General features: G+C 45.1%; 1 protein-coding gene across 1 annotated transcript in view; it reads right to left on the reverse strand.

Annotated features, from left to right (window-relative positions):
* PLA2G7 (phospholipase A2 group VII) overlaps positions 1 to 20,837 on the reverse strand; it is a 37,245-nt gene extending 16,408 nt beyond the window's left edge. The window contains 1 exon segment of the mRNA XM_088831035.1: positions 20,547 to 20,837. The gene's annotated coding sequence lies outside the window, so the exon portion shown is untranslated.
* Positions 20,838 to 22,876: the final 2,039 nt, after the last annotated feature.

The raw sequence follows: 22,876 nt of genomic DNA on the forward strand, positions 1-22,876 counted from the left end.
CATAATCTTATGATTTTTCTAATCTACAAAGAAGTTTGTACCGTAGTCGTTTAATTTTTAAATTGGATTAAATGTAACCTAAGTTACCGTGCGGAGAAGGCAATGGCAAGCCACTCCAGTACTCTTGCCTAAAAAATCCCATGGATGGAGGAGCCTGGTAGGCTGCAGTCCGTGGGGTCGCAATGGGTTGGACACGACTGAGCGACTTCACTTTCACTTTTCACTTTCACACATTGGAGAAGGAAATGGCAACCCACTCCAGTGTTCTTGCCTGGAGAATCCCAGGGACAGGGGAGCCTGGTGGGCTTCCGTCTATGGGGTCACACAGAGTCGGACACGACTGAAGTGACTTAGCAGTATGGCAAACTCCTATTCAACCTTTAACATCTTGATTGGATGTCAGGGCTTCTCTGAAACCTTCTCTGATTCCCCAGACTTAGTCATTTCACCCTCAGTATTAAATAAATTCCCTGTATATATTTTTTATCTTCCTTCCTATCACATTAGACTAAAATTATGTCTTACTACTCTGTCTCCTAAGAGTATCTCATAAGAGCTGCATCCGTATCTTTGTATCCTTGGATCTTTAACACAATGTCTGGCGCAATGATTAGAGCTCAATAACTATTTGTGAAAATGACCAGAACTAAACTTTACACTGTCACTGGGTCTCTTCTGTCCCTGTTAAATGCTTTATGGCATATATTCTTTTATCCACCCATTCTTGAAATATTTTCTCTCTCTGGCGCCAAAACCCTTCAACACACCTGTTTTTCCTTTCTAATCCACAGTCAAGTCCACATTTAATTTCAGCATGGTGAGACCACATATCAGTGCATCTGGACTCACTTTTCTGGATTCCGCTAGCCTGCTCCATTCCTTCTTCTGGCCTGTGAGAGGTGATTACTTTGCTGGACAGTCTTTCATGCTTCCTATCACACTCTGCCTCTGCCACGTAGACACTGCCAACTATGGTATATATGGCGTCTGACTTCGTAGGGCATCTCTCAGAAAGGTGTTGAGTCATGAGAAGAAGGTCATTTACATCCTCCACACTGGCGTGTGACACACCTGCCAGTGATGAGCCTTTCACTTCATAAGGTCTCGCCACCTCAAGCTGGTCCATGGACCAGCATCGCTGGCATCAAATGGAAGATTGGGAATGAGACTCTTAGGCCTCACCTCAATTCCACTGAATCTGATAAGTTGTGCCCTTTGTCAGAAGCACTGGGCTAAGGTACCAGGCCACCTGGCCTGACACACAGTCAGCAATTTATGTTCGAATCGTAGGCGATAGCTCCAAGGAAGGCAGTGGTTGTGATGAATGGACCCTGGTGCTGAGCTGAGGGTTCCACTTGCACATCTTACCAGCTGTGCTACTCTGCTCTAGGCCCTTTACCCCCTTCTCTGATCCTCATTTGTAAAGTGGGGATACAATCCCTTGGCCAGCCGTCAGGACAGCTGTAAGGATCAAGTGATCATATAAATCAAGGTAGCTTGACTTGACCAGTTCAGTTCAGTCGCTCAGTCATGTCTAACTCTTTGCGACCCCATGGACTGCAGCACAGCAGGCTTCCCTGTCCATCACCAACTCCCAGAACTCACTCAAACTCGTGTCCTGACTTGACTTACAGGTGTGTTATGACCACCACCTATAACAGGCAGACAACTGTGGTTATTTGCCCCTTCCCTAGAGTTAGCTAACTCTGGTTACCCAAATTCAAGCCCGAAGAGGAGTTTTAGCAGATCTACACTAGATCATGGGCTTCCCAGGTGGTGCGAGTGGTAAAGAACCTGCCTGCCAATGCAGAAGACATAAGAGATGCGGGTTCAATCCCTGGGTCAGGAAGATCCCCTGAAGGAGGGCAGACAACCCACTCCAGTCTTCTTGCCTGGAGAATCCCATGGACAAAGGAGCCTGGCGGGCTACAGTCCGTGGGGTCCCAAAGAGTTAAGACACTAAGACTGAAGCAACTTAGCATGCACGCACACTAGATCATACCACTTTTCTCTGTATAGATGTGAAATCCAAGGCATTTCCTCTGAAACAGTTCTTTAAAAAGCTTTCCCTATAAGGCTAACATCCATACATGACCACAGGAAAAACCATAGCCTTGACTAGACGGACCTTTGTTGGCTATGGTTTTTCCCGTGGTCATGTATGGATGTGAGAGTTGGACTGTGAAGAAAGCTGATCGCCGAAGAATTGATGCTTTTGAACTGTGGTGTTGGAGAAGACTCTTGAGAGTCCCTTGTACCGCAAGGAGATCCAACCAGTCAATTCTAAGGGAGACTGATCCTGGGTGTTCATTGGAAGGACTGATGCTAAAGCTGAAACTGCAATACTTTGGCCACCTCATGCGACGGGTTGACTCACTGGAAAAGACTCTGAGGCTGGGAAGGGTTGGGGGCGGGAGGAGAAGGGGACGACAGAGAATGAGATGGCTGGATGGCATCACCGACTCTGTGGACATGAGTTTGAGTGAACTCCGGGAGTTGGTGATGGACAGGGAGGCCTGGCGTGCTGTGATTCATGGGGTCGCGGAGAGTCGGACACGACTGAGCGACTGAACTGAACTGAACTGAACTGATAAGGCTAACATTGAAGGGTCTATTTTGAATTACAAAAGGCTTTTTCTCTCCCATTGAAGACTGTCAGCTGAGTGGCCTTCGTGATGTATTAGCAAGACTTCAAGTCCGGAGGACAGAAGGGTAGGCTTTCTGTGATGAGCAGCCTGGGTTCTCCTGTTGCCCTCACCCACAGGAACCATGGTGTGGCCACAGGGACTCAAACCACAGTTTGGTGAGGAGCCCCAGAGAACCCACAGCTGCCTGGGAAGTACTATTTCTGGAGTTGAGTGTTCAGTTCTGGAGCCATGGGGAGGTTCCATGTTGCACAAGGTTCCTCTTATGAGATGTCAGTTCCACCCAGGCTCTGGGAACCTTTCCACTCACCTCAGAGTAAAACCTGGTCCTCTAAAACCTGCTCTACCAAAAAGCCTTATCCAGCGTTCAGGAGCCCAGGTCAATGTGAGACTGCAAGGCTGCCAGTTCCAGGACACCTGACCCCTGAGAAGGTCTCAGAAAACTTTGAGCTGACTCAGGTTTGAGTATAGGTCTCCAGGGCCCTGTGGCTGGTGAGTGCCAGGATGGTTGCAGAAAAGGTTCACCAAACAACAAGGTCCTACTTTATAGCACAGGGAACTAGTCATTGTCCTGTGATAAACCACAATGGAAAAGAATAAGAAAAAGAATGTGTGTGTGTGTATAACTGATTCACTTGCTGTATAGGAGAAATTAAATGCAACATGTAAATCAACTATATTTTAGTAAAGTTTTAAAAAAGAAAAGGTTCACCAGCCCACAGCTAATGGATAGGATTCTGGATTTCCCATTCTCTAGCCATCGATCAGCACACCTCATGAAAAAAAAGAGACAGGTAGGAGACTTGCCAGGTTGAATGGCCACTCTCTAGATGATACTGTTTTATGGTTCAGAACTTACAGATGCCACTTCCTATTTTTCTTCAACTTCATTTTAAGAGGAGCATTAGAATCTATGGTATGCTATTAATCTTAGTATACATTTTTGGTGATGTTCATTTATCAAATAGTCCCAATGTCTATTTCTGGGGTTGGAGATGGATTGTACAAATGTGAGGAAAATGACCCTCTATGGTTTTATGTCCTCCATTAACAAATGGGACATCTCTAGCCATGCTGATAAACCTTTTAGCTATATGAGCATATTTTCTATGTATTCATTTAGTACAAATGATACAAATAATTATACATTACTTTCATCTTTTAGTGAATAAACTATTTCTAATAATTTAAAACATATTCATGCATTCTTTTTTGAGTATTTAGAATGAATGGGCTGGGATGACAGATGAATCAAGCAGTGTCCTCAAGCTTCTGCTGGCTCAATAACAGCTTTCAAGTTATTTTCAAACATGGGGGAATAGGGAACATGTTTTGAAATTCCCACTCTGTACCAATATAAAGCACATGATGCAAAAGAATCTGCTCATCACGTAAGATGCCACCTGTTTTCAACCTACAGATAAAGTAATGAGAGAATTAATATAATCAGGCTTCAGGCCCCTTGAACTTGATTATGAGCCCTCTGTGTTAGTCACCAATGAGGTATGACTCATGCCTCACCTTTCTGGTAAGTATTGTTGCAGGAATGAACCTGTGAGATAAGAGGCCATTTCTATGCAAACAGACAGAAGACCTAGTCTCTCTTCTGCTGTTGTGTTCATTTCCCCAGCTATGAAGTAGGGCCAGATTTGTAAGGCACTGGGTTATAAAAGATCTTTGGTAAATGTCACAGTCAGGAGTCACCAATCAACCCTGCACATCTAGACCCAGAGAAGTCATGTCTCCCGAAGTGCACGGGTCAGTGGGTACAGACAGTCTAGTACCTTTCAGAGGTCACCAACATTGCTCAGCTGAGCAGACAAGAAAATTCCTGAGCCCAACTCTCTGGAGTCAGCAAGAATTCTCAAGACTCCAGAAGGAATCACTTTGCAATCAAGGTCCTTTTAGGGGTCATAGATGTCCCTGTCTAGAGAAGGCTGTCCCAGTCTGGCCACCACTCCTGGGCTTGACCAAGCCTCTGCCTCCTTTTGTCACTGCTGCTCAGTCGCTCAGTCGTGTCCGACTCTTGGTGACCCCAAGGACTACAGCACGCTAGGCTTCCCTGCCCTTCACTATCTCCCAGAGTTTGCTCAAACTCATGTCCATTGAGTTGGTGATGCCATCCAACCATCTCATCCTCTGTCGCCTCCTCTCCTTCCCTCCCCACAAAAGGTAAGAAAGAGCAGGGATGCACATCCGTTCTTACCTGGGACTCCAAGTGCCTGCTGGTCCCTGCTTTTCCCCGTCATTAGCTAGAAAAGGATGTCTCCCTCTGGATCCAAACTCTGAATCACCATCTTCTATCACCTCCCCACCATCAACCAGGACTACACCTGTTCATCGAGACACCTGCCTCTTCTTCACCATCGTGGGGGCAGGTTTGGGGTTCCTCAGAGGGCACTCCAGGGGAGATGTGTTACTGTACCCAGAGGGCATGGGTCAGGGCAGTGATGCAGAAAAAAGGCAGCGTGGATCTTCTCCCCGGTGATTGCAAACTGAGCTTCCAGCAAGTCTGAAAAGGCCTCATCTGAGCAGTCCTGCAGTCTTTTTCTTTTAGCCATGCCACATGTGGGATCTTACTTCCCCAACCAGGGATTGAACCCATATCCCCTGCACTGGAAGTGCAGAGTCTTAACCACTGGACTGCCAGGGAGGTCCCTGTCTTACAGTCCTGATGTTGAAGAAGAAGGCACTTCTTTCTCTCGTTCAGTAGGAAGAAGAAAGAGTGAGGCCCCTCCACTCCCTCAGGAGAATTAAGGCTCTCCATCAGCATCTTCTTAGACAATCCCACACATAACTTCCCAGGGGCCACTTCGAGTCTGGCAACAGGTGGATAGTTCAAGCTCTTGAACAAATATACCTCTTACCTGATGATTCAATATGGGCAACTGGATTCAGGACTTGCCAGTCAAAAGGATAAACCAGCGCAAGGCAGGTGCAGAGGCAGAAAAGTGCATGCAATTTGGACGGTAACATCTCCGAAGCTGAGCTGCCGTTTCAGCTTAACCTTCTTTAAGGCAAAGAATGACATGGAAAAACAGACATGCAATAAATAGGACTTAAATGGGCTGACCAATCAGTGAGATTAAGGGACTAGTAACATGATTCCATGGGTTATGAAGGGAGAAGACGTTTGGAAAAGACAGCACATGCATTTTCTATGATGGGTTTTGGGGAGGCACTAAGGTGTTAGGGGTCCTGGTCTGGATTGCAGAGCCCAGAAATAACATTTTTAGGCTGGAATATTAGGTTGTTGGCCACTAGTTTCCTAATTTGTAGCGGTCTAGTCGGGTTATAAAGAAGAGCATCCAATTGTAATAATTATAACAATCACATATCATAATCATACACATGGGCTTGTCAAGCACATAGTAAATCCTCAATGTTTTGGCTAATGTTTCCCTATATTTGTAAAAACATCATATTGCAGCAGCTGGGGTTTTTTATGGTGCTGATGATGTTCTATAATTCTGCTCCACTGAGAGTCTCAAGGGGTAGATTGTGCTTGCTGTTCCAAGTGTCTAACAGGGGACCTAGCTGGCAGTCAGGGTGGAACAAATGTCAGTAGAACTTGTAAATAAAGTCTGACTCATGGTAATAATAAATTATATTACAGTGAGACTCTTTGCTAACATCTTATCAGCAAAAAACTATCTTGGATCTGTGCCTCATCTGTCCCATTGCACATTTTCCCCCTCAACTTTTCAGGGTGATGGAAATGGTCCAAGTCACCACCATCTATCTCCTTCTTGAATTTTGCAGTAACCTCTAACTGGTTTCCCCCAAAGCCTATGGTCAATTCCCAATATAGCAGCTGGAGTGACAATGCCATTCCTCTTGCTCAAAGCCCCCAGATGACTTCATATCACACAGAGCAGAAGCCACAGCCCTTAAAGAACAGAAAAGGCTCTACAGCGTGTATGCAACAGACTCCCAATCTGACCACCCCTCCCAGCCCCTCCTGCACACTCAACCACACACCTGCTGCAGCCACACACCTCCTTTGCCATCCAGCAAACATTCCAGGCATCCAGGCACCCCTACTCCTCCTTGGGATCTGAACCTGTGTCCCTCTTCCAGGAAGGCTCTTTGCTCTGATACCCAAATAACTGGCTCCCTCACTCCTAGATTTTGGCTTCCATGCTATCTTCTCAATGAGATCTTCCCAGTTGACTACACAAAGCTGTTACCAACCATCACCAAAGTTTCCCTGGGCCAGGAAAGGAGGTGATCTCTGACCTGGTTCCTCCAGGGTGCAAAAGGAGAAGACACCTCCCAGCTCAACGAGCAGAGCTCACCCATCTGGGCACAGTCAGGAGGCAGAACCACGGGCAGCACAGAAGGCTGTATCCTCCTTGCCCAGCACATTCAGGCCATGCCTCCATCGGGGTACTATCTGTGCTCTACTGCAATGCCCTGTTTACAATGTGCAGAATTGCTTACCCCAGTAAACTGTTAACTCCTCCAAAGCAGGGACTGGTCCCATTTGTCTTTCTATTATTGGTTCTTAACGAAGGGCCCAGGCTATAGTAAGCACTCCTAAATGCTTCCTGAAGGAGGATGAAAGATACTGTTTTCCTTTTGGTTTGGGTCATCAGAAAACAGAAACCCATTCATCGACGCTTCAGCACTAGGTTCCCAATACTGTACACAAAGTGGGCGGGGCCTGGCCTCTTGGACTTTAGTGCCTACGTCCCGACTGCCTGGGTCTGAATCAAGTATGGATTGCGATGTAACTTCTGTGTTATCTGCTCTGAGGTTTCACCCTCTCCCCACCCTTAGGTATTATTTTAGCCATCTCCTCCCTTAAACACAGAAGTTACATTGCAAACCATTCAGTTAGAACCATCTCTGATCTAGGAATGTTACTTCTTCTTAGAATTTAAAATAAAAATGGGACAACTATTCTCTTCTAAGACATTTTTTTCTCTAACTGTAAGGAAGTAGAAGTCAGTCCTCTCTCAGGAGGTTTAACAGTGAAACAGACGATTCTGGATGAGAAGTCCTTCTGAAACTGAATCACTGATGCTGTGGCCAAGGCCAACTAAGTAATAAAAAAGATTTTGATATTTATTTTGCACCAGTTTTACATTTTATGAAAAGCTGAATCAGAGCTTCTTGGACCAGGAAGGGGACTTGATGAGGATTAGATTCTCGAAGAGTGAAACAAACACTCCTGATCAAAGTGTCCTGGGTGTCTAAGAAGAGACTTGGGGTTGGTTTTCTTGCATCTCCCCTTGTTAATTTTGGTTTTGATTGGCTTTAACATTAGGCAGAAACTCCTAAAGATAAAGAAATGTTTTGATTGCAGCTCAGGCCTTCTGAATCCAAACCTTGATTATTGGTTTGGTTAAGAAATAAAAAGAAGGCGATATGAGGCATAACTAATTATCTTTTACTTAGCATCTACCACAGGCCAACACTAGACAGCTGGGTAATTTACGTAACATCGAGTCCTCACAATAAGGAGTAGAGTTAGGCAGGTGTTGTTACCTCCATTTTACAGATAAAACACAGAGGCTTGCATTTGCAGCAACATGGATGGACCTAGAGATGATCATACTAGCAAAGTAAATCATAAAGAGAAAGATAAATGTCATACACTATCACTTATATGTGGAATCCAAAATATGACACAAATGAACTTATCTATGAAACAGAAACAGGCTCACAAACATACAGAATAGACATGTGGTTGCCAACCAGGGTGGGATCAGGAAGAATTAGGAGTCTGGGATTAGCAGATGCAAACTTCCATATACAGGATGGATAAACAACAATATCCTACTGTATAGCCCAGGGAACTGTATTCAATAGCCTGTGATAAACCAAAAGGGAAAAAAATATGAAAAAGCATATATAATTGAATCAGTTTGCTGTATAACAGGAATTAACACAACATTGTCAATGAGCTATATTTCAATAAAATTTAAAAATAAAAACAAATAAAACCCACTGAGTCTTGGAGAGATTGGCTTACTCACCTACTGACTGGTAGGTTTCAGTGACTTCACTACCAAGTCCCACCCTCTGAGGCATGCGAGGAAAAAATAATCAGTATATAGGCTCTACTTTTTACTTAAACATGCACTGCTGCTGCTGCTGCTGCTAAGTCGCTTCAGTCGTGTCCGACTCTGTGCGACCCCATAGACGGCAGCCCACCAGGCTCCCCCGTCCCTGGGATTCTCCAGGCAAGAACACTGGAGTAGGTTGCCATTTCCTTCTCCAATGCGTGAAAGTGAAAAGTGAAAGTGAAGTCGCTCAGTCGTGTACGACTAGTAGCAACCCCATGGACGGCAGCCCACCAGGCTCCTCTGTCCATGGGATTTTCTAGGCAAGAGTATTGGAGTGGCTTGCCATTGCCTTCTCCGGAAATATGCACATTTATACACAAATAGAAAAAATAAAAGTCTAGATGAATATAAAGTCAGGATATTCTCAATGGTTACATTTAAGGGGCAAGATTACAGGTGATTTTAGTGTTCCTTTTTCATATGTGCTTTTCTAATCTGTCAACACTGAACAAGCATTACTTGAGTAGGAAAAAAAAAAAAGGAAACAAAACCCTAGCTCTTTCCTTGAGCAACTAAATCTAAATCGATGCTTCCTCCCAGAAATAAGCTACACTCTTAGATATGTTGGACTTCCCCAATGGCTCAGACAGTAAAGAATCCGGGTTCAATCTCTGGGTTGGGAAGATCCCCTAGAGAAGGAATGGCAACCCACTCCAATATTCTTGCTGGGAGAATTCCATGGACAGAGGAGTCTGGCAGGCTACAGTCCATGGGGTCACAAAGATTCAGACTTGCCTAAGCAACTAACACTTCCACTTCCTTAGATATTTTAGGTCCAATTTAGGGATAACGTTAGATTGGAGACTTTGCTTTAGAGCACTAATTTTAGGAGAAATGTATGCTTTAGTTTCAGTTTAAAAAACTGGAGTAGGTTTTTCAAAGCCAGTCATTGTACTAGGCTTTTAAGGGAGTCCCAGTGTGTGGAATATGAGTGTGTGTGTTCCTGCCTGGGTACAGAGTAGGGATGAGGTGTAGGATGACAAACAAAAGAGAAACATGCTTCAAAGAGTGCCCCGTTAAAAAGAAATAGGGACTTCCCTGGTGGTCCAGTGGTTAAGAATCCATCTTCCATTGCAGGGGACTCGGGTTCGATCCCTGGTCATGGGACTCAGATCCCACATGCTTCGGAGCAACTAAGTCTGCACACCACAACTAGGGAGACCACCCATTGGAACAAACAGCCAAGAAAAAACCCTCCAAAAACAGTGTGCCCAGTTTGGGACTTCCCCAGTGGTTCAGTGATTAATACTGCGGGCTTCCCCTGCAGGGGACGTAGTAGGTACAGTCCTTGGTCAGGGAACTAAGATCCCATCCCACATGCCTCACTGAACAGACAAAAATGTAAAATGTCTAAAAATTTTAAAAAGTGTGCCCAATTTTGTGATCTAGTGAAGATGGAGGTAATTTACTCTGGTTCAGGTGAAGTTAGTTAGTTCAGTCGCTCAGTTGTGTCCGACTCTTTGCGACCCCATGAATCACAGCGTGCCAGGCCTCCCTGTCCATCACCAACTCCCGGAGTTCACTCAAACTCATGTCCATCGAGTCGGTGATGCTATCCAGCCATCTCATTCTCTGTCGTCCCCTTCTCCTGCCCCCAATCCCTCCCAGCATCAGACTCTTTTCCAGTGAGTCAACTTGTCGCACTAATTAGTCCAATTCTGTTGTTTTATAAACAAAGAAACTGAGGCCCAGGGAGGGGAAGCAACTTGCCAGGAACAACACAGTAAATTAGTGGCCACTTTAAGATCAGGGCTTCCCTGGTGGCTCAGAGGTTAAAGCATCTGCCTGCAATGCGGGAGACCCAGGTTCAGTCCCTGGCTTGGGAAGATCCCCTGGAGAAGGAAATGTCAACCCACGCCAATACTCTTGCCTGGAGGATCCCATGGAGGGAGGAGCCTGGTAGGCTACAGTCCATGGGGTCCCAAAGAGTTGGACACAACTGAGCAACTTCACTTTTTAAGATCAGAAGATCTCATTCCCTGATCACCAGTCATCAGATTTGCAGCAGCAGTGAGCCCTGCCCTGTAGGTGAGGAGTGAAGAATGTGGATCCTGTGGATATCTGGACAGGGAATCTGCCCAGGAAATTCCCCTGGGCAATGGGAAGGGCCTGAGTTTGCAATCAGAAGGATCAACTCTGGGCCAGTCATTGGGTATCTGGAACCTAAATTGCCTAATCATTGAAATGAAAGAAACAACCTTATAGGGTTGATGAGATGAGAAAATGCCAGCAAAGAGCCCAACCATCAAGCAGAGTGCCCTTTTCCCTTCTTCCCCAGAAACAAGATTATCCCCACTGGAAGCAAAGCAGATGAGATTCTCGAGATTACCTTCTAAGAAAGAGCCCAGTGACCCGAAAGCCGGTAACTGTGTCCTGCCAAGCTGTCAACACAGCATCAGTGCCGCAGGCTCTGGCTCCATCAGGTTTTCCCACCATCTGCATCACTGACACCTGTGCGTGCGTGCGTGCGTGCTCAGTCCCTTCAGTTCACTTCAGTTCAGTTCAGTCGCTCAGTCGTGTCCGACTCTCCGCGACCCCATGAATCACAGCACGCCAGGCCTCCCTGTCCATCACCAACTCCCAGAGTTCACTCAAACTCATGTCCATCGAGTCGGTGATGCCATCCAGCCATCTCATCCTCTGTCGTCCCCATCTCCTCCCGCCCCCAATCCCTCCCAGCATCAGAGTCTTTTCCAGTGAGTCAACTCGTCGCATGAGGTGGCCAAAGTATTGCAGTTTCAGCTTTAGCATCAGTCCTTCCAATGAACACCCAGGATTGATCTCCTTTAGAATGGACTGGTTGGATCTCCTTGCAGTCCAAGGGACTCTCAAGAGTCTTCTCCAGCACCACAGTTCAAAAGCATCAATTCTTCGGCACTCAGCTTTCTTTATAGTCCAACTCTCGCATCCATATATGACCACTGGAAAAACCATAGCCTTCACTAGACAGACCTTTGTTCGCAAAGTAATGTCTCTACTTTTTAATATGCTATCTAGGATGGTCATAACTTTCCTTCGAAGGCGTTAGCTTCAGTCGCGTCCAACTCTTTGCAACCCCATAGACTATAGCGGGCCAGGCTCTTCAGTACATGGGATTCTCCATGCAAGAATACTGGAGTGGGTTGCCACGCCCTCCTCCAGGGTACCTTCCCGACCCAGGGATCGAACTCACGTCTCCTGGATTGCAGGCAGATTCTTTATCGCTGAGCCACTGGGAAGCCCATCATTGACACTTGGGACCGGGTAATTTGGGAATGGGGTCTGTTTAGAAGCATCCCTGACCTTTACTCACCAGATGCCATGGTAGCACCCCCTCCCTTTACTTGTGACAAGCAAAAATGTCTCCAAACATTGTCAAGTGACTTCTGCGGTGGGGAGGAACTGCCCCCAGTTGAGAACCCTGGGCTACATAATGGGCAAGCGGGCACAGGCATGGGTCTGTCTTACCTAGGAGATGAGACAAAACCATACACTTAGAAACAGTGTGGAAAACCATCTGCATATGTGTGTGTGTGCTTGCTCAGTCATGTCTGACTCTTTGTGACCCCGTGTACTGTAGCCCACCAGGCTCCTCTGTCCATGGAATTCTACAGGCAAGAATACTGGAGTGGGTAGCTATTCCCTTCTCCAGGGGATCTTTCTGACCCAGAAATTGAATCCAGGTCTCCAGCACTGAAGGCAGATTCTTTACCGTCTGAGCTGCCAGGGAAGCCATCTACTTTAAGACAAATAACTATAACTCTGAGCCCTCTTGCTAAGGAGGCAGGTGTATCTAACTATTCAGTGTATGTGCTGGTTTAGATTTATGAAGATACGTGAATTCTTCATCAATGAATTCCATATGTGATATGTATGCAGCACTGCATTTGCTTTTCATCTTATTCTCCAATTAATCTAGTTGGGGATCTTCCCATGATGCCCTTGCCCAGAAGCCCCACCCCTAACAACAATGCCCACAGGACTGTGTGTTCACCTCTGACAGTCCTGACTTTACCACAACAGCCTATCCACCAGACCACCCATTCAACCATCCACCCATTCAAACATCTACAGAGCACCACGTGCTGAGTACTAAGCAACCATAAGCACATGAAACCCCATGTAGGGGTTCTTGTCCATTTTCCCCCAAATGGAATGAAGCTGCTCCCACTAAAGGTCCGGTACCTTCATCTTTTTAAATTTCTCATAGTTCTATGTACTTGGTGGAGGAGGTCCTTAAATATGTTCCTCTGGTTTCTGATTCACTTCTCTAGCTTTATTTCTTAAAGTAAGCTGTTTTATTCTCTAATGTGATTTTATTATAAGAAGCTACCCATCTTCTGTGGAGGTATCACACATTTTAGGTAAATATGACCAAACGCTTCCCATGTTGCTGAAAGGAAAATAGCGCTTCTTGCTTTTCCAAACAAAGAACAACTGTAATTGGCTCTAAGTCACTGGTTTGCTGGGACACTGGCTTCTTTTATCTTCTGATGGTCATTAAGACCTTTGGGAGGATGACCATAAGGCTCTCGTATCTGAACACAGAGGAATAATTCATAAGAAGTCTTTTATTTTTCCCAGTCCTCTTTTCACAGGAAAGTGCCTTTTTCTCAACTGTGGGATATAACTTAGTTAGAGATGTATTTACATTGACCAACTAGGACCCTGAAAAGTCTAATATTGACTTTGGACATTTACAACAGGGAATCCAAAGTGACACACAGTCTTCACAATCACAATGTATGAAAATCCACTACCACCACCACCAGTCAATATAATCTTTCTTTGAGAAATATGTAACCGAACAGACAGCAATAACTAGTAAACAAAAAGCTGGGAACACAGGACTTATTTATTCCTTAACAGTGCCAAATTTACCAAAGCAAAACCAGCGATTCTAATGGGAGTATAAAAGGCATCCTGATTATTGGATGGTAATCTGGCAAGACTTCAACTGTCCATATCCTTTGATCTTTTCACTACATTTCTGAGACAGGCACAGCACACAAATCTTATACACAGGGAAGTAAAGTCCTAGAAATGGTATGGCCCTTCATTTATTCCAACTCTAGAAGAATCAACACACATGGAAACCCTACAGATGTCAAACAGTAAAGGAATACCATAGATGGGATTATATTCAGTTATTTTTCTATAAGTGACATTTTAAGCAACCATATCCTTGTTTGATGGAGAAAAACATTTACTCCATTCTGAAACAGGCTAAAGGCAGTTTGAACATCAGACTACAGCAGAAATTCTCAACCAAGGCAACTTTATTCCCCAGGGGACATTTGGCAATGTCTGGAGATATTTTTGGTTGTCACAACTGGGAGGTGACTATTACTGGCATCTGGAGGGCAGAGATCAGGAATGATGCTAAACATCTTACAATACACAGGACAGACCCACAACACAGACATTTATAGCTCAAAATGCAAATAACGCTGAGATAGAGAGACCTTGGTATAAAAGGATGCAGGTGAAACCATATCCTTTAATAATAAAGCATATTCTTTAATAATAAAGAATATTTATTCCATTCTGAAACAGGCTATAGGAAGGTAGATGCCTGGTCAACACAAGGAAGAACTCTTAACATAATCAGTTCATAGAGACAGCTTGCTATCATAAAAAGGATTCTAATGGAGCTAACTGGTCCCATACCGGGATGCTGAAAAAGGCAGGGGTCCTTGGGTGTAGTTGGACTCTGAGTTTTCACCTTTAGTAAAGATATATGATTCCATTTAAAAGCATCAGCAAACATTTCTTACTTTATACTTATTGAAACTAGGAAAGAGAAAACACAATACCTGCTCTACTAATTTGTTTTATATCTACCATATTAACTAATGGGATCAAAACTTAATATGGACATTATCCCAAGTGTGTAATATGCAAGTGACTTCTGCAGAAAGGTCTAAAGCCTCTTATCCTGGGCACAGCTGATATAATTCTTGTGCAATTGTTTCACAACCTAAGAAAAGAGATATGGCCAAAAAAAAAAAAAAGAAGAAGAAGCAGTTCCCTATTGTGGAACCAATTTTGTGATTCTACTCATATTAAGAACATGGGAGCTCATTTGCCTCCACTTTGCAAATATCCAGATGTTTGCTGCCCTCTGTGGCTTTCAAATTACAAACGGTTAAATTATCTAAGATCTCTGGGCTGTTTGCGGCCATATTGGAAGCATTCTGGTACATTCCATGCCAGTTAAACCACATTTCATTGAACTAGTAGAGTTTTAAAGGCTTTGACAAATGAAAGTTTACTTAAAGGGACAACAACCCAGCAATAACCAGACAGATGAGGGAACAAGGCAACAAGTCACATGAGGAGCTGTTGAAGGAAACAGGGATGATTACGCTGGGGGAAACCCAGATGGCACATGACAGCTGCAGTTCTATGGAAAAGGGATGAGTCCTACATGGACCCAGACTGTAGAACTCTGTTAGCTGGAGCTCTTCGACAAGTACCACATTCTCTCTATCACGGGAGCAGTTTAAGCGCACAGCTGCAGAACACCATCAAGCGTACTGGAGAAGGAATTCCTGCATTGGATAAGGGTGAATGTGAATTGGACAGGCCAGACTAGATAACCCTCACCCTAGGCTCCCAGTTAGGTAACTTAGATGAGCTCAACAGACCCTGTGTAACAGAAAAAATAGTGGTGGGGGCTGCGGCAGATGGGGCCATCTGAAAGGGTCCAAGTCTATCCCAGTTGGTTGCTATCATGTTGGAATGAGCTCTTCAAGTTACCAGATCTTTTTTTTTTTTTCAATTAAAGCCGGAAAACCATATTTGTATGTAAAAAACTATTGATTTTTAAAGAAGAGCACCTAATTCAATATTCCAAAGCATTATATAAGTTAAACAGAAGATGCTCTGGCCTCTGGGAGAAACTGTAATATCGTCCTTAAAGATGCCCTAACCACCCTCAACCCTAAGGGACTCATAGTAAATAAGGCAGGAGAGAAAGCACACAGATTCTAGAATTACGGTCACATCTGTCTGGAACTTGAATCACCAGTCTGGCCACTTCAAGCTGATATTCAGATGAGCCAACCAATAAATAATTAATAAGGTCTGGCAAGGGGAAGCTAACTGGGGAACCACTAAGTCACTAAGAACTGCATTGCACAAGATGTAAATGAGGAAAGGCTTCTATTTCCCTCTAACAGACACCTTTTCTTCTAGTATGCTGCATGTCAAAATGAGGCAGGGAAGAAAAACAGATTTTCTCAGCTGTCTGACTGCTGAGAAGGTCAGGCCTACCAAAGTTGGTAAACAACTTTGAAACTCTTGCCTGGCCCCCAGAAACTATGATCAACTAGGGAAAATTCAACAGTTTCCTCTGAGAGAGGACACTTCGCTAAGGGAAATAATCCTATTCAACCCTGGTACCCAACCCCCTCCAGAAATTCTGCTGTCACGTATAGGTTTTCAGTTGTCAACAGATCTTTGCACACATACATATCTGTACCCAGCCATATCCAGCACAAAGACAGATCTGCTAAATTAAAAAAAAAAAAGTTTCCATGTCTAGCTTCTGTTCTGAATTTTATCTGATCACATTAAAGTTTTAAAAGTAAGCTGGCTAAAATAAATAAAGCAACAATACTCCAATAAAGAATAATTAAATAAAAAAGTAAGCTGGCTATACAGTACAGTATTTTTAACTATAGTCAGAAAATCCCATGGATGGAGGAGCCTGGTAGGCTGCAGTCCGTGGGGTCGCTAAGGGTCGGATACGACTGAGCGACTTCACATTCACTTTTCACTTTCACACATTGGAGAAGGAAATGGCAACCCACTCCAGTGTTCTTGCCTGGAGAATCCCAGGGACGGGGGAGCCTGGTGGGCTTCCGTCTATGGGGTCACACAGAGTCGGACACGACTGGAGTGACTCAGCAGCAGTAGCAGCAGCAGCAAGCTATATGTGATATCCCCAGGGCTTATATATTTTATAACTGGATGTTTGTGCCTTTTGACCATCATTGCTCATTTCTGAATTTTAGTTTATACTGAATATGTTTAATAAACTACTTTATCCCACATTAAAATTTTTGATGGAATATATTTAAAAATTAAACTGGCTATTATGCTAGCATTAATTTCCCTGCCTTCTATGATGGCATGTTTCATTAGTAATTCTTGGTTTAGGTTTTTCAACACCCTGAGCAGAGCAAAATATTTTTTTATGTTTAGTAAATTATATTTATTGAAAAGAATAAAGAAAAAGTCATTGAAAATGGTATAAAATTTTGGCAAGTGAAGCACAAGGAATTCAAAGTAGCATAATATTAGCATATTAGAATAGTAACAAAATCTTACATTACTTCATTTTTAAATTTCTATTGGAGTACAGCTGCTTTACAATGTTGTGTTAGTTCCTGCTGCTAAGCTGCTAAGTCGCTTCAGTCGTGTCCGACTCTTAGCGACCCCATGGACTGCAGCCTACCAGGCTCCTCCGTCCATGGGATTTTCCAGGCAAGAGGACTGGAGTGGGGTGCCATTGCCTTCTCCTACTGTACAGCAAAATGAATCAGCCATACTTATACACAGGTGCTTGTGCTTCATTGCATCCAACTTTTTGCAACCTTTTGGACTGAAACCTAAAGCCCACCAGGCTCCTGTCCATGGGAAGAACACTGGAGTGGGTTGCCATTTCCTCCTTCAGGTGATCTTCCTGACCCAGGGATCGAATCCACATCTCCTGTGTCTCCTGCATTGCAGGCAGATTTTTCACCTGCTGAGCCGTCAGGGAAGTCCACTTACACATATGTCGTCTCCCTTTTGGACTTCCTTACTATTCAGGTCACCACGGTGGATTGAGTTCCCTGTGCTACACAGTAGGTTCTCACTAGTTATCTATTTATATACAGTATCAATAGTGCACAGTGTCAACTCCAATCTCCCAATTCCTCGCACTTGCCCCCCTACCCGCTTGGGATCCGTCCAGCTGTTCTCTATGTCTGTCTGTATTTCCGCTTTGCAAATAGGACGGCTTTACTTTAAAGAACGTATGCACTAGCTTATTTGTTTTTGAAAGATGAGTGGACCAGACATAGCCATGTCATCTCACTATGCAGATGGGAAATTTGAGGCAGAAACATGAAGTGACTTCCCATTCTGCCCCAAAACACAGACTGCTCCCGCGCTCTGGTAAATCTCCATGATGAATATACCTGGAGATAGTTTCATCGCTTCTCCTCTTCTCCTCCTATTATCCACCCCCCACAGAGCACCCAGAGGAACCCTTGAGAGAAATGTAAATCTACCAAGTCTTGCCTCCACTAGAGGCTACCCACTGCACTGGAAACAAAGTCTGAACTGCTTACCTCAGCCTCCAAGTATCTGCCTGATCCGGATTCAGTCTCATGCCTCTGCCACCCTCCTCCTTCCCTTCTGCAGACTCACTGCCCTCAGCTATGCCTGGACCATATCAAGCTAGCTCCCAGCCCCGTGTGCCTGTGGTTCTGCCAAGCCATCTCTCAGGAAGGTCTCTTTTTAAAACCCAATCCAGAAGCCCATCACACACACACACACACACACACACACACACACACATTTTTTCCCCTATGCTTTAGAACATCTAGTCCTTTCCAAATTGACCTTGCTCATCCCTTGGTTCTAGAAAGTGAACTCCATAAGAAAAGAGACTGCACTGCTATACTCACTGCGCCTGACATGTTGTTGGGGCTCAATAAAGATTTCTTGAGGTCAACGAAGGAATGAATGAAGTTTGTACTAGGAATCAACTAGCCCACTTAATTCAACTGACACCTATTTAGATAGCAGAGTTTTTCTTTCTCCTCAACTGCTATGTTTATTTTTTTAAACTACAAGCTTATATATACTGGACTGTTAGACTGTGTTTATTAGTGTGTTATGAGTCGTGGAGTAAAGGACAGGACTCTGAACAGGTGCTTGGCTTCATAGAGAAAGGCAGTAAGAACCCATTGCCTGTCCCTTCAAACTACAAAACTTCCTCAAAATTCTGGAAATTCTGGTAAAAGGAAAGCCTACATTTTCTGCCTGTTCACAACCATTTCATAGCAGTTACTGCCAAGTGTACTTACATTTCCTTAATGCTGAAAATACTGACAAATGGATATGATTAGCCTTTCTAAATAAAAAAAAGAGTTGCTTTCTTTGTGAAAGCACAAAAAAAAAAATCTAGAAATTCTGGAACAGTATGAAATTAGAGCTAAATGTTCCCCATCAGCTTCTCTTCACTCATTACTTTGTCTTCAATGCATCACATTTATGGAAATTTCTCAATGTCTCCAGAAGTCCACCGTCAGTTATCAAAAGGGTCTTGAAAAAATTTCAGGCTGATCCTCAGGATGCTCCTAAATAACCTCAGGATGATCTTTGTTTTCAGGAAATATCCATTTTCTAAGATGTCAGGGTAAGGAATACAGATTCCTAACACCAGCTGGCATTCTCAGGGCTCACTCCAGTTGCCCAGGTACCTAGTTAGCTCTTTTCCTTGATGTTCTACACTGAGAGCCTCAAAGAGGGTGGTAAACTGTATCCAATCACAAAGCTAACTGGGTGATGGAACACGTGAAGTTTAAAAGGTACAGAGATACACAGTGGAGGAGAAATGAGGAACCAGTTGCCCAGGGTTCGGCTTGCTGGAAACTCCTCCAGATGCTGGGCAAACCCTTTCACACCTCAGTGAGAATTTCTCAGCTGTAAAAGGAGTGAAGTGAAAGTTGCTCAGTTAACTCTTAGAGATCTCCAGGCCAGAATACTGGAGTGGATAGCCTTTCCCTTCTCCAGGGGATCTTCCCAACCCAGGGATTGAACCCAGGTCTCCAGCTTTGCGGGCGGATTCTTTACCAACTGAGTCACCAGGGACGCCCACGTAAAAGGAGTGGCTGAACCAAATTAATCAGTGTCCCCCTCAACTCTGCTAGTCTTCACCCTCAATGGCCTGAGTAAGGGTCCATTTCCACGCAAAGCATCATCACCTCAGCCGTGGCAGGAGTTCTTGCAGAAATGGCCGAGGATGGGGGTGATACTCAGTGACGATATGCGACCAGTAGCAGAGACAGCGAGAAAAGGCCAAGTCCGGGGCTCTCTCAACAGCTTCAGCAGGTCCAGAAAAGCGTTTCGCGAGGAAATCGGAGGATGCTGGCAATTCACCAGTGCCTCCTGGTGGCCAGAAGGCCATCCCCTTCCCCTTTCCCTTCTGCCTCTTCCCCTTCGTACGGTCCAGGCCAATACTTAACGCCCAGATCCCTGAGTTCTGTGTTAGCCCAAAACCACGTACTGTGGCGTCCGTAACTGTCAACACTCTGAAGCATTTCCAGCTCCTACTCAAAGAGACCAACCTCCCGGCTCAGCATTCTTACCGGGGTCAAAAAGGAGCAACACTCCCCAGAGGGAGGGGTGTGTGTGTGTGTGTGTGTTTCTTTTGAGCACGCGGGTGACCCACGGATAAGAAAGCTGCCGGTGCTCCTGGATCCCGCGGCCGGCCGGATTCCCTCTCAGTACCAAATTCTTAGAGGTTACTTCCCGGGGTGAAAAGGTATGGGAGAACTGGATTCAAATTCCATCACCCTCCCCGCAAAGATCCCAGCGCTGCTAGAGGGGCGGCAGGGACCACGAGTCCAACTCCGGCTTGGGGGTGAGTGCGGGCTGAGTTCCAGTCGCCCAACCTCCAGCACCCCCATCGTCCCATCCCTACCTTCCCAGCGCACCAGCCTCCCAGCACCCCCATTTTCCCATTCACCCCATCCTCCTATCCCCCAACATCCCAGCCACCCACGCCCACCCCACGCCCAGCCCGCGGCCGCACGGGGCTCCGGGCCGCCCCGGGGTCCCTCCTCACCCGGACGCCGCGGTGAACTGCTCGCGGGAACCGGGGCAAGGCTCTCCTCTCCCGCCTGCCGCCTGCTGGCTGCCGGCAGCGCGGGCTCTGTGGCCCGCAGTCGCCGCGTCACCCTGGCCGCGGGGCGCCGGGGCGGGGGGCTGCGCGCCGGCTCTGCGCACGCTCGGCTCCGGGCGGTCCGGTGGCCCCGACCCCGGCCTGCCCCGGCCCCGCGGGAGGAGGGACGGGGAGGAGCTGTGTGGCCGCCGGCCTCCCGCCCGCGGGGCCCTGGGACGCGCCAGCTCCGCGCACGCCGCACTCCCCCAGGGCCTGGAGCCCGCAAGCAGGACCCACGGGTTAACTTATCCCTCCACCCCCCACCCCCGGGACCTACCCACACGTGGAGAGGGCAGGTGTTGCGTCCCCTGTTCCTGTTCTCAGCCTCGATTCTGATCAGACCTTTCCCAGTTTCATTAACTCCCTGCCTTGTTTATTTCACTGAATCCCTGGCTACTTTTTCCATCTGCGATCCGCAATGCCCCGCCTATCCCGCTTTCCTCTCTGTAGTATTACCGCATTGGAGGAAAACTCAGAAATTATGTGGAAGATGCTTCGGCTTGGAGACCTGCCCCTGAGTTAGTTTCATTTCTCCGTGTAAATACAGTGAAGGGCAATCAGTAAGAGCTTTTACTGGGGGAAACGGTGTAAAAAGGAGCCATCCCAGTTCTTTGGGGTTTAACTGAAATCCCTTCCATTAGTTTCCAATGCTTTCTCCTCAATCCACTTTCTAATTAATAATACTGTTCATTTAAAGCTTCAGTGAGAGACGCAGAGAAAATAATTTGAAATACATAAGCAGTTAATTCTTTGTATTTTTTATTTTTGGCAAGGTTGACAGGTCTGTAGATGAAATTTATTTTATTTTTTATTTAAGGAGAACTCTGAATAAGACAGGTTCGGTCCCTGGATCAGGAAGATCCCCTGGAGAAAGAAACGGCAACCCACTCCAGTATTCTTGCCTGAAAAATCCCATGGACAGAGGAGGCTGGCGGGCTACCATCCATAGTGTGGCAGAGTCGGACACGATTGAATTGATGTAGCACACACACACTGGATAAGAAGGCATGGACTATAGTTCCTTTCTCACGCTTATTAGTGGCCAGTGAATTTGAGCATGTTCTTTATCCTTTTTGCTTCTCAGTTTCCTCATCGGTAAAGTGGAGCTAATCAAAATACATTAGTCAGAGGCACCTTGTGAAAATGAAATGGAAATATACATGAACTACTTAGGAGGGAACCTGGCATGGGAAAAACATTCACACTGGTATTTAACAGTGTTATCTTTAAAGAAGTTGTGACATTTAAATCTAACAATAGAAGCAAATTTAAATTAACCTATCTCAGCTTACAGTTTCCTGTACTTCCTGGAATAACCTCCTATGATACAAATTGCCCTAGAATATTAATCTAAAAGGGAACATGATACCCTATTCAAAAGGTCTCAGGACCTCCTCCCTTTGCCCTTAAGACTGGGTGAAGATTTAGAAGACACAATCAGAAGATTCATCATCCCACCTAAAAAGGCTTTGAAAGCAGGTCTTGAAGGCTAGTATGAAATAGTTTATTTCTTTGTTCAATGCCAGCTCTATGCCTTCTCTCATTGTAATCAGTTCACACTCTTTGAGGATGTTTAAGTGGCTAGCATTTAGCAGGGTAACATCCTGAGTTTTCCAATGTAGGGGTGCCAGATTCAGTAAATGAAACACAGGACACCCCGTTAAATTAGAATTTCAGACAAACCACAAAAAGGTTTCAGTATAAGTCGATTGCATGCAATATTTGAAACCTACTTATACTCAAAATTATGTGTTGTTTGTTTGAAATTCAAATTTAACTAAGCTTCCTATACTTTTTCTGGCAACCCTAGTCCAGTGAAATGAATAAATAAGCCTCAGATTCCAAATGGATGGCAAGTCAACATAGACATACAGATTATAAGGTGGGTCTGATAAGGGTTTTGTTTTTGTTTTTAATATAAGAACTCAAAGAATTAAAAAAAAGTTTTTTTGGCCATAATTATGAGGCATGCAGGATCTTGGTTCCCCAAGCCAGGATTGAACCCTCACCCCCTGCAGTGCAAGTGCAAAGTCTTAACCACCCCCATAGCCATGCCATGCCATGCTAAGTCAATAGTGTCCAACTCTGTGCGACCCTATGGGCTATAGCCTTCCAGGATCCTTGTCCTTGGGATTCTCCAGCAAGAATACTAGAGTGGGTTGCTAGACCCCCTGGGAAGTCCCTTATTTTTGTTTTGATATGGTGAAAAAAAAATTCACTTCTGTTTTTAAGTT

The sequence above is a fragment of the Moschus berezovskii genome, chromosome 23 (assembly GCF_049115385.1).
Source record: "Moschus berezovskii isolate FMDL1 chromosome 23, NW_MosBer_1.0, whole genome shotgun sequence".
Classification (NCBI taxonomy): Eukaryota; Metazoa; Chordata; class Mammalia; order Artiodactyla; family Moschidae; genus Moschus; species Moschus berezovskii.